The 19,272-nt window shown below is 43.0% G+C and overlaps 1 protein-coding gene across 2 annotated transcripts in view; it reads right to left on the bottom strand.

Annotated features, from left to right (window-relative positions):
- LOC126281480 (uncharacterized) overlaps positions 1–14,872 on the bottom strand; it is a 182,637-nt gene extending 167,765 nt beyond the window's left edge. Inside the window, exon 1 of one of the 2 annotated variants that reach the window (XM_049980477.1) lies at positions 14,790–14,872. The gene's annotated coding sequence lies outside the window, so the exon portion shown is untranslated. The remainder of the gene's footprint in view (positions 1–14,789) is intronic. The other variant, XM_049980476.1, reaches the window with a different exon arrangement.
- Positions 14,873–19,272: the final 4,400 nt, after the last annotated feature.

The following is a 19,272-nucleotide window of genomic DNA, read 5'->3' as shown; positions in this document are numbered from 1 at the left end:
TAGAGTGAGTCAAAACACTGTGAACATTTTTCTCTCATTTTCTCGAAACTACATTTTCAGTACATTAGGTACATATATTTATAACTTTACAATGGTTTCATCCATGTTCACTAAATTTCTCTCAAGTGAAGAATAGGATAGTATCTTTGTATTATGCGTAATACATCACAGAAATGGTCTATGTTTGTCATTCTGTATATAATTTTAGCGGTATTTTTAGACAAAATAGTAATGTGGTATAATAAGGGTTTTTCTATTTCCTCAGATATACTCCAAACTACAAAACGAGAGGCATAATGTGTTCCTATGAATGTTGACAGCAACCTGCCACAGTTTGAACGCCATTAGACTGACAATGGACCACAAAATTGTACCAGAATGGGAACGTGTATTATAAAAAACATTTATTAGGCAAAATACTGTAATTCTTAAACTATAGCAGATATTTCAATAAATTCCGTTTTACAGCTTGAGTTACTGCCATTCATTGTTGGTAAAAAGCCACAACTACCTCCGCATTGTAGATCAAGAGTAATGTGCACTGAGGTCCCCTTAAGACTGGCTACTCTGTCGCTATGAGAAATAGTCTGATGATGAGTGACACTGCCGGGAACCGGTTAGCTTGGGACAGTAAAAATTGCGATCGACAGATGGAAAATGAGTGTGTTTTTTACAAATGAAGATTTCGGCTAATTCCTTGCCGACAAGTATGTCCAGATACGATTTTCGCGAAACAGCATGAAATGGTTTCGTGAACTCTCTTTCAAAGTGTGGATTACGCAATGATCATGCAGACGTAGATATTCTTACCCAGTTACATTATTGGTGACGAAAACTGATGTATTAAGCATAAAAAGGAATGGCAGAGACCCAACAGAAAATCAGCACTGCTCTTTCACAAAAAGATGTGGTTCACACCAGTAGATCATTCAACCAGTCAGCTGCTGACAAAAAATTGTAATGAGTGTACGTTATTACAGCACAGCGGTTTTCTCCGACAATCTCTACGTCCTGTTTTGTCGTCCTTCATGCCAAACCTCCTGGGCTTACAATCCAGCAAGATAACGCCACCCTAACACAAAGAGGGTTTCTACTGCTTGTCTTCGAGATTGTCAAGCCCCACCTTAACCAGCAGGGTCGCCGTATCTCTCATCAAGTGAGAACGTTTGTAGTGAGAAGGTTTGGGCTGGGCCCTCTAAACGTCTCGAGTTTTTGAGAGTCTAACTCGTCAGTTGGATAAATATTGGCACGATAATCGTCAGGAGTACATCCAAAAACTCTCTCAATCGGCGCTAAGCCGAACAACTGCTTGCATAATGGTCGGACCAACACATTATTGACTTACTCAGTTTGTGAAGCTCCTTCTGTTGAATTAGTCATCAAATTGTGATAATTTGTTTGTCTGTACGTGTACATCACACCTACCATTTTAGTTACATTCGGATAATTACACCACTGGCCATTAAAATTGCTACACCACGAAGATGACGTGCTACAGACGCGAAATTTAACCGACAGGAAGAAGATGATGTGATATGCAAATGATTAGCTTTTCAGAGCATTCGCACAAGGTTGGCGCCGGTGGCGACACCTACATTGTACTGACATGAGGAAACTTTCCAACCGATTTCTGATACAGAAACAACAGTTGACCGGCGTTGCCTGGTGAAACGTCGTTGTGATGCTTCGTGTAAGGAGGAGAAATGCGTACCATCAAGTTCCCGACTTTGATAAAGGTCGGATTGTAGCCTATCGCGATTGCGGTTTATCGTATCGCGACATTGCTGCTCGCGTTGGTCGAGACCCAATGACTGTTAGCAGAATATGGAATAGGTGGGTTCAGGATGGTAATACGGAACGCCGTGCTGGAGTCCAACGGCCACGCATCACTATCAGACAAGATTACAGGCATCTTATCCGCATGGCAGTAACGGATCGTGCAGCCACGTCTCGATCCCGGAGTCAAGAGATGGGGACGTTTGCAAGACAACAACCATCTGCACGAACAGTTCCACGACGTTTGCAGCAGCATGGACTATCAGCTCGGAGACTATGGCTGCGGTTACCCTTTCCACGTACAATACGAGACTGGAATAGAAGGGAGAACCGATAGAGGTACTCAGGGTACCCTCCGCCACACACCGTCAGGTGGCTTGCGGAGTATGGATGTAGATGTAGATGTAGATGTAGATGCTGCATCACAGACAGGAGCGCCTACGATGATGTACTCAACGACGAACCTGGGTGCACGAATGGCAAAACGTCATTTTTTCGGATGAAACCAGTTTCCGTTTACAGCATCATGATGGTCGCATCCGTGTTTGGCGACATCGCGGTGAACGCACATTGGAAGCGTGTATTCGTCATCGCCATACTGGCGTGTCACACGGCGTGGTTGTATGGGGTGCCATTGGTTACACGTCTCGGTCACCTCTTGTTCGCACTGACGGCACTTTGAACAGTGGACGTTATATTTCAGATGTGTTATGATCCGCGGCTCTACCCTTCATTCGATCTCTGCGAAATCATACACTTCAACAGGATAATGTAAGACCGCATGTTGCAGGTGCTGCACAGGCCTTTCTGAATACAGAAAATGTTCGATTGCTGCCCTGACCAGCACATTCTCCAGATCTCTCACCAATTGAAAACGTGTGGTCAATGGTGGCCGAGCAACTGGCTCCTCACAATTCGCCAGTCATTACTCTTGATGAACTGTGGTATCATGTTGAAGCTGCATGGGCAGCTGTACCTGTACACGCCATCCAAGCTCTGTTTGACTCAATGCCGAGGGGTATCAAGGCCGTTATTACGGCCATAGGTGGTTGTTCTGGGTACTGATTTCTCAGGATCTATGCACCCAAACCGCGTGAAAATGTAATCTCATGTCAGTTCTAGTATAATATATTTTTTCAATTAATACCCGTTTACCACCTGTACTTCTTCTTGGAGTAGCATTTTTAATGGCCAGTAGTATACTTTACAGTTGTTGCTTTTTTTTTTGTCTTTGAGTGTATATTAAAACTTTCTGGGGGATTCTGTTAATTTTCACATGGAGAAATTTATGCTGACTAAAATTCTGTATCTTTTTAAAACTAGTTACGCAGTGCGTGGGCGGCTAAGGCTTACTTCATCGGTCGTACACCATCTTCCACCACGGAACACTTGATGTTTCCAAATGAAATGAGTTTCTGTAATCTCTCAAAATTTTTTCCTGTCTTAAAAATGGAAACTTGTGTTAGCTTACAATATCTTCTATTTCAAAATGTTTTTGACTTGTAGGTGGTTTTTGATAATTCTTCTTGACTTCACTTACTAATTAATTGTACATAGTTCAGTAACAACGTAACACATTGAATATTATGTATAGTATTGGCTGGAACGCTTTTAAATTTGAAAAGAATATTTGTTTTTAGGTACATGGTCACGTTGTACCTTGGAGCAGTTTTTCACATTTGGAAAAGCCTTAGTTTTCTGGATTAATCAGGAGAAGGCTGCAGCACATTTAAAGTGAATACTATCATTTCAAAATGGAACAAGAAAATGTATTAAATTTCTATTACATAGCTAGCTAGAGGTGAGACTGTGAAAAACGTTCGAAGATACGGCACTCTCCCGTACTGAGAACGTAAACTTACTTTTACCTAATAGTTCTTTGCTGCCAGTCGAACAGAAGAGGTTTCTGATGAAACAGTTACGAATTATGCTAGTCCTGTTTGCGGTGTAAAACATTTTTGGGGTAATGTAGGAATGCACTGTAGTTCATTTCAAATTTCGTGTGTACTGTCGTGCAGGTGATGGATTTCTCGCATTACACATACGTAGGTTCTTCCATAACGCATTACGTTTCTAACTTTTTTTCTAAAAAAAAAGCACCCTGAATATTTTCCAGATGATACACGAATCACTCTTGGATAGGGATGGGACAATCGTGTTTGGATGTACACTACTGGAAATGGAAAAAAGAACACATTGGCACCGGTGTGTCAGACCCACCATACTTGCTCCGGACGCTGCGAGAGGGCTGTACAAGCAATGATCACACGCACGGCACAGCGGACACACCAGGAACCGCGGTGTTGGCCGTCGAATGGCGCTAGCTGCGCAGTATTTGTGCACCGCCGCCGTCAGTGTCAGCCAGTTTGCCGTGGCATACGGAGCTCCATCGCAGTCTTTAACACTGGTAGCATGCCGCGACAGCGTGGACGTGAACCGTATGTGCAGTTGACGGACTTTGAGCGAGGGCGTATAGTGGGCATGCGGGAGGCCGGGTGGACGTACCGCCGAATTGCTCAACACTAGGGGCATGAGGTCTCCACAGTACATCGATGTTGTCGCCAGTGGACGGCAGAAGGTGCACGTGCCCGTCGACCTGGGACCGGACCGCAGCGACGCACGGATGCACGCCAAGACCGTAGGATCCTACGCAGTGCCGTAGGTGACCGCACCGCCACTTCCCAGCAAATTAGGGACACTGTTGATCCTGGGGTATCGGCGAAGACCATTCGCAACCGTCTCCACGAAGCTGGGCTACGGTCCCGCACACCGTTAGGCCGTCTTCCGCTCACGCCCCAACATCGTGCAGCCCGCCTCCAGCGGTGTCGCGACAGGCGTGAATGGAGGGACGAATGGAGACGTGTCGTCTTCAGCGATGAGAGTCGCTTCTGCCTTGGTGCCAATGATGGTAGTATGCGTGTTTTGCGCCGTGCAGGTGAGCACCACAATCAGGACTGCAAACGACCGAGGCACACAGGGCCAACACCCGGCATCATGGTGTGGGGAGCCACATAGCCACGTGGTATACTCGCGGCACCTAGCGTGTTTAGTAGAACTGCTTGGACAGGTAACGTCGGTTTATATAAAACTGAGCAATACTAATATGTTCGAATATGCATGTATATTTACAATAATTAAGTGTACAATACTGTACGTGTCATTATTAACGGTTATTTGAGTTTGCTGTTCCGTATTGTAACCAATAACTCACATAGATCACTTCCATCCTGCTGCGTTGTAATACGCAACATGGTGTTTCCAAACTTATGGAGGGCAGTGTATGCCTGAAGGTCTCATTCAATAAGGTGAAGAGGCTATTCCGGCAGCTATTGAGGAAACAGGGCGCACGTTGGAACGAAGGATGCCTCTCGTATGGACTCCGAGGTCATAACTTGCAGCATTTTCCGCAAAAATGAAGATGGCTTCTAGGTTCTGAGTCGAGTGAAAGGACTGAGCCTGAGGCTTTGAAAGTTCTGTGACAAACTAGGCTGCGACTTCCTGGACTTGAGCCATAGGGTTGACGAATGTCGGGTTCCCCTAAATGGGTCATGTGTGAACTACACATCAGAGTTTGCTACCCAGGTAGCTGACTGTGTGTGGGTTGTACACAAAGTTTCTTTTATATTAGGCCACCTAGGTAGCTGACCGTGTGTGAGTTACACACAAGGTTTCTTTCATATTAGGCGATTCTCCACCAAGTCCAGATAACGACAGCTCTAGGAGACCCGGAAGTATTCGTGTAAGATCCAAAGGAATGCCACCCACAGTTTAAAATCTTGGTAGTTAATTGCCGAAGCATTCTCAACAAAGTGACAGAGTTTGAAGCGCTCCTAAAAAGCAGTGATGCTCACATAACACCAGGTACAGAAAGCTGGTTAAAACCTGAAGTAAATAACAGTGAGATTTTTGGAGAAAATGTAAGGGTGTATCGGAAGAATACGCTTATGGGAGATGGAAGTGGCGTATTTTTCGTAGTAGACAAGAAACTCAAATCCACTGAGATAGAAACTGAAGCTGCATGCGAGACTGTTTTGGAAAAAATTAGTATCAGGGGTTGGCATATAATTAGATCCTTCTGTTGACCATCAGACTCACTTCCTGATGAAACCGAAAACGTGAGAGAAAACCTCAGTTCGCTAGTGCTTAAGTTCCCCAGTTATTCTGTAATCATCGGTAGATACTTTAATCATCTAATCAATTGAGAAAATTAAAGTTTTGTCAGTGGTTGACTGATAAGACATCCGGTGAAATAATACTAAATGCCTCCTCTTAAAACTATTTAGAGCAGTTAGTTCGGAACCTCACTCATCATGGAAACGTATATTAGATCTAATGACAATAAATACACACGCTTTGAGGATTTCCACATCAAAACTGCTATCTCTGGCTATGGAACGGTTGTGGCAACAACGATTACAAAAGCACGAAGAACAACTAAAGCAAGTACAAAGATTTATACGTTCAGTAAACTAGATGAATAAGCGGTAGCATCATACCTCTGCGAGAAAATAGAAATTTAGGACCGGAGAGGAGCATGTAGAGAAGCTATAGCTCAAATTTAACAAAATAGTTCACCATGAACTGGACAGACATGACATAGAAGAACAGTTCAAGATGGGAGGAGCGCTCCATGGTAGACAGTCACTGTGAAGAAACGTTTAATGAAATTGAGACTACTGTATAATAGGTGTAAGACAAAGCATAGAGCTATAGATGGAGACTGCTGAATGAAACGCGTTTAATGTCGAGAGCGCAGAGCGTGAAACCTTCAATGACTACCGCAGCAGAATATTGTCATGACCTTTCACAATACCCAAAGAAATTCTGGTCGTACGTATAGGATATTAGTGGCACCAAAATTTGTTTCCAGTCACTTGTGAATGAGACAGGAACTGAAACTGAGGATAGCAAAGCAAAATCAGAAATGTTCCTTTACAAAGGAAAACTCAGGAGTATTGCCCCAGTTTAATTCTTGTACCACTGAAAAGATGAGTGAGATAGCTATTAGTGTTAGTGACACTGAGAAACAGCCGAAATCATGAAAACGGAACAGAGCTCCAGGTCTTGATGGAATCCCTATCAGATTCTATACTGAATTTTCGGCTAAGTTAGCCTCACTTTTAACTATTATCTGTCGTAGATCCCTCGAACAAAAAACATGTCCAGTTCTTGGGAGAATGCACATCTCACACTAGTTCTTCAAGAAGAGTACTAAAAGTGGTCCTCAAAATTACCGTCCAATATCCTTGACATCGATTTGTTGCAGAATCTTAGAAATTATTCTGAACTCAAACATAATGATCTCCTCCGTAGCATCTAGTATTGATTCCGAAAACATCGATCTCATGAAAACCAACCCACATTTTTCTCACGTGACACACTGGAAGCCTAGGATCAAGCCAGTCCGTTGGATGCAGTATTTCTCGAGTTTTGAAAACCATTTGACCACGTCTGCCTTATTGTCAAAAGCACGATTGGAAAAATTTGTAACTGAACTGAGGATTTCTTGGTATGGAGGACGCAGCAACTTGCTTTGTGTGGAGAGCCATTTACATATACATTAATTTCTCCACAAACCACCATTCAACGTAAGGCGGATGGTACCTTTACCACTACTAGTAATTCCCTCTCCTATTCCACTTGCAAATAGAGCAAATGAAAAGCGACTGTACAGAAGCCTCCGTACGTTCCCTAATTTCTCGCATGCTTTCCTCACTGTCCATACGCGAAATGTATGTTGGCGGCAGTGGAATAGTTCTGCCGTCGCCGCACTAGTGCCTTACGGAAAGAACATCGACTTACCTCCATGGATTATCGTCTGAGTTCATAAAGAATCTCCGTAGTAGGTGCCTGGTTATGGCACCAAATCTAGCAGCCAGCCTACCTCTCAGTTGCTTCGATGTCTCCCTTTAATCCGGCCTGGTGTAATTCCAAACACTGGAACAATACTCAAGAATGGGTCACGCTATCATTCTGGGTGCCGTCTCCTCTATGGATGAGCTACACCTTCCCAAAATTCTCCTAATAAAACAAAGTAAAGCATTCGCCTTCCCTGCTGACGCGATCATTCCATTTCATTTCACTTTGCAACGTTACGCGTTGATATTTCATCGAAGTGACTGTGTCAAGCCTGCACCCTACTAATGCTGTATGCTAACGTTACAGGACCCTTGTTTCTGTTTATCCTCGTTAACTTACATTTTCCTACATTTTTCGTAAGGTGTCGTCCGCAAAATCGCTAGAAATTTTGTCCATGTCATTTTGTATATCTCACAATCTCCCATCGACAGATGTTGAAGTAACTTCGGGTGCGCCCCAATTAATTGCGTTGGGACCCTTGCAGACAATATTAATAGTAAGCTCAAACTTTTCGCAAATGATTCAGTTATCTATGATAAAGTACTGTCTGAAAGAAGTTGCATAAATATTCAGTCAGATCTTGATAAGATTTCAAAGTGATACAAAGATGGCAAGTTGCTTTAAATATTCAGAAATGTAAAACTGGGTACTTCACAAAACGGATAAAAGGTAATATCCTGTGACTATATTATCAATAAGTCGCAGATGGAATAGGTTAACTCATACAAATACCTGGATGTAGCACTTTGTAGGGATATGAAATGGAATGATAACGTACGCTCAGGCGTGGGCAAAGCAGGTGGTGGTAGACTTTGGTTTCTTGGCAGAATAACGGGAAACTCAATCCGTCTACAAAGAAGGTTGCTTGCAATTCACTTATGCAACCAATCCTAGAATATTGCTCAAGTGTGTGTGTGACTCGTGCCAAATAGGACTAACAGGGGATATTGAACGTGTACAGAGAAGGGCAGCGCGAATGGTCACAGATTTGTTTGGCCAATGTTAGAGATGCTGAAGAAACTGAACTGGCAGAGTCTTGAAGATAGTCGTAAAGTATCCCGAGAAAGTCTATTTAGAAAGTTTCAAGAATATGCTTTAAATCATGAGTCTAACACTATACTACAATCCCTCACGCGTCGCTCCCGTAGGGATCGTGAGGTCATAAAAAGATTAATTACGGTACACACCGAGGCATTTAAACAATCATTCTTCCCACGCTCCATAGGTGACAAGAACTGGTGAAACCCTAAACCCTAATAACTGGTACCACATCACAGTGGTTTGCAGATTATAGTTGCAGATGAAGATGCAAATGTAGATCAACGACGAGCGGTTCCATTTTGACAGTGCGCTGTGCTTGTACACTGTAGGCTATGTGGACAGCCTAGCAAATAAGTGAAGCAACCGCAGGAGGAGGAGAAAATGAAATGAAACCTCATAGATTGTAAGTGTATGTGATGTTATTTCAGTCAGTACAAAATCGAGTCAAATTTACAAAGAACTTGCCAGTATGGGGCTTCTTATCAGTATGACGTTGCGCCCGCTATTTCCTGATGCGTGTACTGATTTCGCTGGGAAGGTTGTCAAGAATCAGCTATATCCTGTCCCGGAGCAAAACGGCCCACAGCTATTTTAACTGGTTTTTCGCGGCCCGAATACTTGATCTGGGCGCGAGTAGACGTCCGAGATGCTCCCACACATGTTCTATCTGGGACAGGTCTGCGGACCGTACTGGAGGCCAGAGGACCTCAACACCAAGCAGACAGTCCATAGAGACACGTGACACGTTTGGTCGAGCGTTGTCGCTTGAAAAATGGGACCACGGTACTGTCGCATGAGAGGTAACACATGAGGGATGACGATGTCAGTGACGTACCGTTGTGTCGTCAGAATTCCCTCAATCACTGCTAGCCGTGACCTGAAGACAAATGCGATTGCTCCCCACATCTTGACACCAGGAGTAGAAGCGCTGTCTGTCTCCATACCACTAGAAGAATGGGACCTCTCCGTAGGTCGTCACCACACACTTACACTTTTGCGTTCCACAGAACTGTGATTCATCGTTGAACACGGAGCAGTGCCATTCATCAGCAGTGCATGTTTCCCACTCATGGTTCCACTCCAAACGGAGGCGTTTGTTTTGTGCTGTTCATGGCAACGTAAGCATGGGACGGTAATTCCATAGTTCGGCTGTTGTTAGTCTCCGACCAGTGGTACAGAAACACACAGAATGTTGTAGCTAGTCCATTACTTATACTCGTATGACAGGCACAGATGTGAATGGTTGAAACGTCCCTGACGTTTTCGTTTCTCGGGTGACATCCAACGATTAGTCTACGTTCGAAGTCACTGAGCTTTCCTGACCGACACGTCCTGCATTTAATTATGAATAAATTCGTCAACAACCGAGTAACTGAGATTTTATTTCATTTTATTTTGACTACCAGTTTCAGCTTTCCACTATGCCACTTTCAGGCTCCAAATACGTCTCTCAAAAATAAACGATATTGTCATACAGTGATATACACTCCTGGAAATGGAAAAAAGAACACATTGACACCGGTGTGTCAGACCCACCATACTTGCTCCGGACACTGCGAGAGGGCTGTACAAGCAATGATCACACGCACGGCACAGCGGACACACCAGGAACCGCGGTGTTGGCCGTCGAATGGCGCTAGCTGCGCAGCATTTGTGCACCGCCGCCATCAGTGTCGGCCAGTTTGCCGTGGCATACGGAGCTCCATCGCAGTCTTTAACACTGTATGCATGCCGCGACAGCGTGGACGTGAACCGTATGTGCCGTTGACGGACTTTGAGCGAGGGCGTGTAGTGGGCATGTGGGAGGCCGGGTGGACGTAACGCCGAATTGCTCAACACGTGGGGCGTGAGGTCTCCACAGTACATCGATGTTGTCGCCAGTGGTCGGCGGAAGGTGCACGTGCCCGTCGACCTGGGACCGGACCGCAGCGACGCCCGGATGCACGCCAAGACCGTGGGATCCTACGCAGTGCCGTAGGGGACCGCACCGCCATTTCCCAGCAAATTAGGGACACTGTTGCTCCTGGGGTATCGGCGAGGACCATTCGCAACCGTCTCCATGAAGCTGGGCTACGGTCCCGCACACCGTTAGGCCGTCTTCCGCTCACGCCCCAACATCGTGGAGCCCGCTTCCAGTGGTGTCGCGACAGGCGTGAATAAAGGGACGAATGGAGACGTGTCGTCTTCAGCGATGAGAGTCGCTTCTGCCTTGGTGCCAATGATGGTCGTATGCGTGTTTGGCGCCGTGCAGGTGAGCGCCACAATCAGGACTACATACGACTGAGGCACACAAGGCCACCACCCGGCATCATGGTGTGGGGAGCGATCTCCTACATTGCCCATACACCTCTGGTGATCGTCGAGGGGACACTGAATAGTGCACAGTACATCCAAACCGTCATCGAACCCATCGTTCTAGAATTCCTAGACCGGCAAGGGAACTTGCTGTTCCAACAGGACAATGCACGTCTGTATGTATCCCGTGCCACCCAACGTGCTCTAGAAGGTGTAAGTCAACTACCCTGGCCAGCAAGATCTCCGGATCTGTCCCCCATTGAGCATGTTTGGGACTGGATGAAGCGTCGTCTCACGCGGTCTGCACGTCCAGCACGAACGCTGGTCCAACTGAGGCGCCAGGTGGAAATGGCATGGCAAGCCGTTCCACAGGACTACATCCAGCATCTCTACGATCGTCTCCATGGGAGAATAGCAGCCTGCATTGCTGCGAAAGGTGGATATACACTGTACTAGTGCCGACATTGTGCATGCTCTGTTGCCTGTGTCTATGTGCCTGTGGTTCTGTCAGTGTGATCATGTGATGTATCTGACCCCAGGAATGTGTCAATAAAGTTTCCCCTTCCTGGTACAATGAATTCACGGTGTTCTTATTTCAATTTCCAGGAGTGTATATTCCTGGGTGTCGTGAATTCAAATCGTATCCCAAGTGTTTCTTTCGAAGACTTGATTGCAACTGCAAAGTCTTCGAACGAAGCACTTGGGATACGTTTTGAATTCACGACATACAGGAGTATATGGCACTGTATGACAATATCGTTTATTTTTGAGAGACGCATATGGGGCCTGAAGGTGACATAGTGGCCTGCCGAAACTGGTAGCCAAAATAAAACAAAATAACATCACAATTACACGGCTGTTGGCCAATTTCATTGATAATTACTTGATCAGCTGATGTCCCCTGTCCATGGATGGGTCAACAGAAACCCATTCTGTTGTTATTGCTTCTCTGCTGGCACAATTTTGTTTTACTTCATTGAGTTTAGATTCCGCCCGAAAGGGGTGAGCTGGCACAAATTAGCACGCTGCTCTTCAGCCTACAAACTGTTAAAACATAAGAAGAAAATAATAAACAGACGATAAAAACGGTAACTTAAATTATAAAATGGCGGAAAATTGTGGAAGTTAAAATATAAAATAAAGGGTTGACGATGCTAATAAAATACACAGGAAGCCGACAGGTAAAATAGTAGACGGACAATTAAAAAAACACGGCAACAGTCTGGTTTCTGTTCGCAAGAGGTATAAAAAAATCACACCCAGCGACAGTGTGATTTCTGTTCGAAACACTTCAGAAAAGACGCACAACACTTAACACTCATTTAAAACACTGCACTAAAAAGTTGACATGAAGATGACACAGCACACCCAAGGGCAAATAGGGGGGACCTGGACAGAAAGGGTTTCATGAGCAATTGGTAGTAGACACGAGACTGTTTACCCACTGGTTTATGCGGATAGCGAGCAATAGGTTCAAATGGCTTTGAGCACTATGGGACTTAACATCTGAGGTCATCAGTCCCCTAGAACTTAGAACTACTTAAACCTAACTAACCTAAGAACATCACACACACCCATGCCCGAGGCAGGATTCGAACCTGCGACCGTAGCGGTCGCGCGGTTCCAGACTGTAGCGCCTAGAACCGCTGGGCCATCCCGGCCGGCGATAGCGAGCAGTTCCACTGTTAGTTGCTCAGTCAATCTTCACCCACCGTGCAGACCGATGTTCACCACTGACATCAATATTATCGACTATTCACGACTATACTGAAAGTAAACTCACGACACGATCTTGACAGAGACATGAGGACAGGTTCAAACTCCGTCGCTTTTCGTTTTGCAAAAACCGATGACATCCTCTTCTTTTCGAAACTAGCCACAGGAACAAAGTGATAAGAAGTTTGGGAGTAAAACGGGGATGTTAAGCGTCGCCACTTAGAAGTGTCAATTCCTTTGAAAAATTAAAGTGGGGTACGCGATTTTAAATATATAATATTTACGAATAACACGATTATGTTTAGCTACTCGTAAGACGGCCTGCAATTAGCAACGAATAAGTTTGAAAGTTGCCTGTTAGGTAGACATTTTGAATTTTCAATTATATTATTACGTTGCTTCGTGAAACAGCCATCGCTAAAGCTATGCAAAGATGGTATGCTGAGCCAAGAGTTGACTGCAAACAGTTTGGTTGGCGTATACAGTCTTTTAAGTTTACAGGAATCCATGTACTCTGTTTCCGGCCCTGGGAGCCAATCACAGCACACTCTGCCAATCGAGAAACTATGGGCAAAGCTTTGAATAAATAAGTCGGTGGGGTGTCGTATGCTGCTGGGGAGTAGGTTTGATTTGCTCTGTTACACAGCGCCGAATGCGTGTTTGCTTGTTGATGGAAAGCTCACGTTACTGGAGCAGCAGACGTTGCCTGACTACAATTTTGTTCTGTTGTGCATTCGTGAGTTACTTTTATTCCGTGGTGAAATTTTCTGATTTACGTAACAAAAGTTGCTATGAACGCCAGGAAGGGAACTTCGTGCCGCGAGCAGTTGGAAATCCTTTGTCTTACGTGGTATATCAGCCACGAGATTTGATACAGTCTAATCCTGTGACTAGCACGGTCAACTCAGTCATCCATGCATTCAGTTTATATTATTAAACATTTTATGTCGAGTGTACAACTGTATTTATATGATGTTATGCGTATCTGGATTACGTACCACGTGTCTTTTTGTTGTTGCGAGGTTACGTGCTTTTTAGTTCACTTGTTTTTGAATTAATTATATAACGAGAAACTTACTCCCTTTCCTTTCAATTTCCCTGATCATGTACTTGATATTTGATTATCAACTGCATTACCTTTAGTCTGCCGCCATTGTATCATTACTTGTTACGAGACACTTCCGTGGACTAAAATATTCCTAAATGTATTACCAGTCACATAAAGTAAGCAGTTTCATTTAACAGGTGAGAGAGTAGGGGTTACTAATAAAACGAGCAAGTGCCGAAGAACGTGTGGTGGAATCTACAGATTGTTAACGGCACACAACCAAAGAAAAATTAAATTGTGTCAGGTGGCAGCAGTTTCCAGTATTAAGAGACGGCATTGAGAACTAGATAATAAAACTAACACATAAGACGAAATGAGAAGCTGTTGAGGTGAGATTTTTAAGACATGGGAGATAATGGTACACGGTTCAAATGGTTCAAATGGCTCTGAGCTCTAAGGACATCACACACATCCATGCCCGAGGCAGGTTCCGAACCTGTGACAGAAGCGGTCGCGCGATTCCAGACTGAAGCGCCTAGAACCGCTCGGCCACACTGGCCGGCAATAGTATACGGAAATAACTGGTAAGTTTCAAAATAAATTACAGAATGTAGGACAACGAACTAAAATGATAAAAAATCCAAGGACTGGGAAAAACAGAATTCCGAAGATTCTGGTACAGTTAAAAGGACGATGGAATATAGGAAGATATCTCATCAAGTGGGAGGGCAATTTTCCTTGAAAAACGAACAGACCTGCTGGCCAAAACCTTGGCGATGATGGTGATGATGACGCTGATGGTAAAACGCTCTCCTTGCCCATGACGGCAATGGGGGAAACGCACAGATAATTTGCCAGACCTGCATTCCGATTATAGCAACCAATCAAACGACGTGTATCATGGACGTAATTTACCTATACCGATTCCTGAGTGCGGCACATGTTTGTAGAGTAAAAAAGGAAACTTATTTCACTATTAAATGATTCAATTCGGTTATGACAGTACTCTATCGGCGCAACAACGCACAATGAGACGACGTCATGTAGTCTGTACCTTGCAGATCCAATTGTTCCAGCAACGCTTCACAGCAGCCAAGGTCGATTCCGCGTCAAATCGTGTACTGCCGAGATGAAATCGCTGCTTGCGCATTGTATCACTGCTATCTGCCGATAACTGGCGACTATCGACACTGCTTGACGTACGCGATAACGCGCATAGCCCCAAGACTCCGCCCGTTTTTTATCTATAAACTGACAGCTAGGTGATCTGGCCTCTCTCTGACGTCTGCTACTCAGAGGGAAACGTTGTATACCCAAAAGTAACGATAAGATTTTCAGCAACATCGCACGAAGGTTATATTTTACCCTACGTTATATGTAGCGCGCTGGGACTGACTTCAGGTTTGGAAAAATTCAGTCTCTGGTTCTACACACAAATGTCACAGCCATCTGGTATGAACAGAGACGCTTCCGACTCCAGAAACAAAACACAGCCTTCACCTGATTCTGAGTCCACATTGCAATGTTTGCAGTTTGGAGGCTGCTACGTAGGATGATTCCGTGATTATGTTACAGGCTTTCAGGAATGATGGAGAAAGGTAAGTATAGCAATTTGAAGTAAGGGACCCCAGTCCGGAAACGATCAAGTCGGAAGTTACAAACGATAAGCGTTCTGATGCGCCTCACAGTGGACTGCATGTACCAGTACTGTTGTTGATAACATTGTAGTATAAACAACTTTCATAGGTGGTAGTATGGACCAAAACAAGCAAAAAATACCGAGTAAATATGGGTTCTATAATCCATACTCTAAGAGCTATGAGCACTTGTTCATCTTCGATACTGTGAAACACTTCTGCTGAAAGCTTTTTGGTTACTATAGTTTTAGAGGGGGTAGTATGGATCAAAGCAGCAAAAAAGTCCAATAAATATAGGCTCTAGAATGCATACCTTATGAGCTATGAACACTTGTACAGTAGAAGAGATGTATTTCACAACAGTGAAGATGAACATGTGCTCATTGTTCTTAAGGTATGCATTTTTGAGGCCATATTTACTGGAGTTTTTTTCTTGTTTTGGTGCTCTACCACCTTTGAAAGTTGCCCGTCCTGCAGTCTTAGCAACAATTGTACCAGTATATGTATTCCACTGTCAAAGGTGTTAGCACGATTTTCGCTTATAAATTTGGACTCCGTCGTTTCCAAACCTGAGTCCCTTATCTTAACTGATACATTTACCCCTCACCGTCATCCCTCAAAGATTTTAACATCATCATGGAATCATCCTGTTCAACTCATGTCTTCTTATGCAAGGAATGCATTTTAATTTGGAATTGGACCAGAAAGGGGTTTGTCTTGACCACCCGGATGGTGCTTCAAATAGTTTAAATTGCAAATATCTTGATTCTCGACTGGAAGTTCATTCCCAACACGTAACTCTATACTGAGTATTGGTCATCCGGACATTTCACATACTACGCTGCGAAGACCAGAAATCTAACCCTGCAAGAGTTCTTAGACTATTTTCTTCTGCAGCAATGAATGCTGAATCGGCAAACAGAAGACAAGCACAGAAACAAATTCCTGAAATACACAGAAGTATCGAAAGTTCCTTGGTGTTAGTTACATGTCATGCCCCGTATTCATGTATGTGTCATTAGTCACTTGTATCTGTCAAAGAGCCTGTAGTTGTCTTGTCTGCTGGAGCAGTATACTGTTGGATGGAAACTGTGAGATACATCTTAGCGAGTCATCTGATTGTGAGCTATGACGTGAGTCAACCAATGGTAAAGCTTGGCTGCAGAATCAGTTTAGCGAGCCGGCATGGTCAGCACGCAAAGGGACGTATTCGACCAGACACTATTTCCGCTTGCTGCTGTGAGAACGTGCTAATCTGTTTAGTACAGACACTTTGTCTCGTGATAACGTAATGGCAGATTGAAGCGACTTCGTTTTGGATTATGGTGAGATGGTTGCTGGTTCGCACACTTGGGATGCATTTGCGAAAAAGCCAGGCAGTACATGGAAGAGTCTGTTTTGAACAAATTTAGTCAGATTAAGATTCACCTAACAACCTATTGTGAAATAAGTAGAATTATTAAATCTTTGAAAAATAAATGTTCTGTTGGAGTGCATGACATCTCTAATAAGATATTAAAACAATGTGGAGCAATTACATCTGATGTTCTGAGTCACATATGTAATGCATCATTACCTCGAGGTGTCTTCCCAGACAGGTTAAAATATGACATTGTCAGTCCTCCCTACAAAAAGGGGGACACCACAGATGTCAATAATCATCGGCCAGTATCACTGCTTACAGCATTTTCAAAAATCTTCGAGAATTAATTTACTCAAGAGTGACTAGCCATCTCAACAGTAATGGGATACTTAGAAAATCACAGTTCGGATTTCAAAAATGCTGTTCCACTGGGACAGCAATATACAATTTCACTGTCCACATAATAGAGTCTTTAAATAGTAAAATTTCACCAATAGGAATTTTCTGTGACTTGTCCAAAGCATTTGATTGTGTGAACCATGACATTATGTTACAGAAATTACAATTCTATGATATAAATGGAATAGCATATGAGTTGTTTAAGTCACACCTACAGAACAGGAAGCAAAAAGTTTCCTTATATTGGTCAAGTGATTTAAATAAGTTTGCCACTTCATATAACTGGGGTGAAATTACATTAGGTGTTCCACAGGGTTCAACCATGGGTCCCCTTCTGTACTTGATATATGTGAAAGACCTCCCTTCCTATCTGAAACAGGAAGATGAACTGACACTGTTTGATGATGCTACAAACATCATTATTAATCCAGTAAAAGAAACTCCAATTGAAAATGATACAAATAAGGTCTTTGGAAAAGTCATTTATTGATTTTCTGCTAATGGGCTTGCTCTAAATTTTGAAAAAACACAGTACATCCAATTTTCTGCTGGAGAATGTACAGTTAATTCAATAAATATAACACATCAACAGAAGTCAGTAGACAGGGTAGAGCATACTAAATGCTTGGGTTTACATACAATGAGAATCTTAATTGGAAATTTTATATTTTAGATCTTCTAAAGCGACTAGGTTCAACAACTTTTGCAATCAGAATAACTGCCAATTTTGAGGACATAGAAATTAGTGAGCTAACATACTTTGAATACTTTCACTCTCTGATGTCATACAGAATAACATTTTGGGGTAACTCAAAATTTAGACAAAAAGTATTCACTGCTCAAAAGAAAGTGGTTAGAATAATGTGTGGGGTTCATAGTCACACATCTTGTAGGCATCTTTTTAAAGGGTAGGGAATTCTTACAACAGCCTCACAGTACATTTACTCACTAATGAAATATGTTCTCAACAACATGGATCAGTTTAAGAAGAATGGTGACATTCATGATCGTAACACCAGAAAAAAGAAAGACTTACACTATCCTTTACACAACCTATCTTTGGCACAGAAAGGGATAAAATATGCTGCTATAAAAATTTTACACAAATTACCAGATGAAATAAAATGTCTGACAGAAAGCAGTAATAGCTTCAAAAATAAATTGAAATCATATCTCCTTGACAACTCCTTTTATACCATAGATGAATTCTTGCATAGGAATAAATAAATCTATAAATATAGTATACGCATTTTGTGCCATTTAAGGGACTGAGGTAAATAATAGAAATATTAATCTTTAATTCCATATTAAAAAATCTTGTTGCATATGTGCATTTCTTGTGCTCTTGACACATTCCAGATCATAACGGCTACCATACCGTGCGATTGATCAATGGAATACACACCCAACTAACTAACTAATTGTATGTTGCGTAATTCTAGAAATTATTGAACATTAGCCTTCCTTGCACAAAATATTTTCCGCCTGTATTCAATGTGTATTACGCTAGGTGGTTGTTCGTGTTCGTAACTTCGTTAGAATATGTAGGAATCAATATCCAGTCATTCAAGCTCATTAGTCACTTACCACGTTGCTCTTCCACCCATCAAATAGTATTTCGGATGTTAAAGTTAACGTGTGATGATTTTGCCTGATGTATGTGGATGTTCATGTAGTCCATTGATGGGACCTATATATGAGATGTGAGAGTTTGTATTCAATTACTGAAAAATATATTAAGAGTGAATATAATTTCGGATTTCTGCGAATTTATTTTTATTCCTCTTTGGTCTTCCTTCAACTTAACCTTTCATGTGTTCCATATCTCTACACGAATTCACTTAACAATTAGTTTCTCGAATGTATACATCCCTTTTAGCAGCATTTAAAGCTGAGAGGTAATCAGCTGACGAGATTTTTATTTTAAATAACATTTTCAGCTGTGCAGGTAAGTTTGCGTTCTTGTAGAACTTCACGGCATGTTCTTACAGAGACACAGGCTTTGAGATCAGACGGGCAGACTGATGCAACTTCATTTTGGATTATGGTGAGGTAGTTGCTGGCTTGGTCACTTGCGATGCATGCATAATTAGACAAATTACAGAACATCAGATTTCTTTATGTGAAATATTTTCTGC

Source organism: Schistocerca gregaria, chromosome 7, assembly GCF_023897955.1.
Source record: "Schistocerca gregaria isolate iqSchGreg1 chromosome 7, iqSchGreg1.2, whole genome shotgun sequence".
Taxonomy (NCBI): Eukaryota; Metazoa; Arthropoda; class Insecta; order Orthoptera; family Acrididae; genus Schistocerca; species Schistocerca gregaria.
The sequence above is the reverse complement of the archived record's forward strand: the minus strand, read 5'-3'. Positions and strand labels throughout refer to the sequence as shown.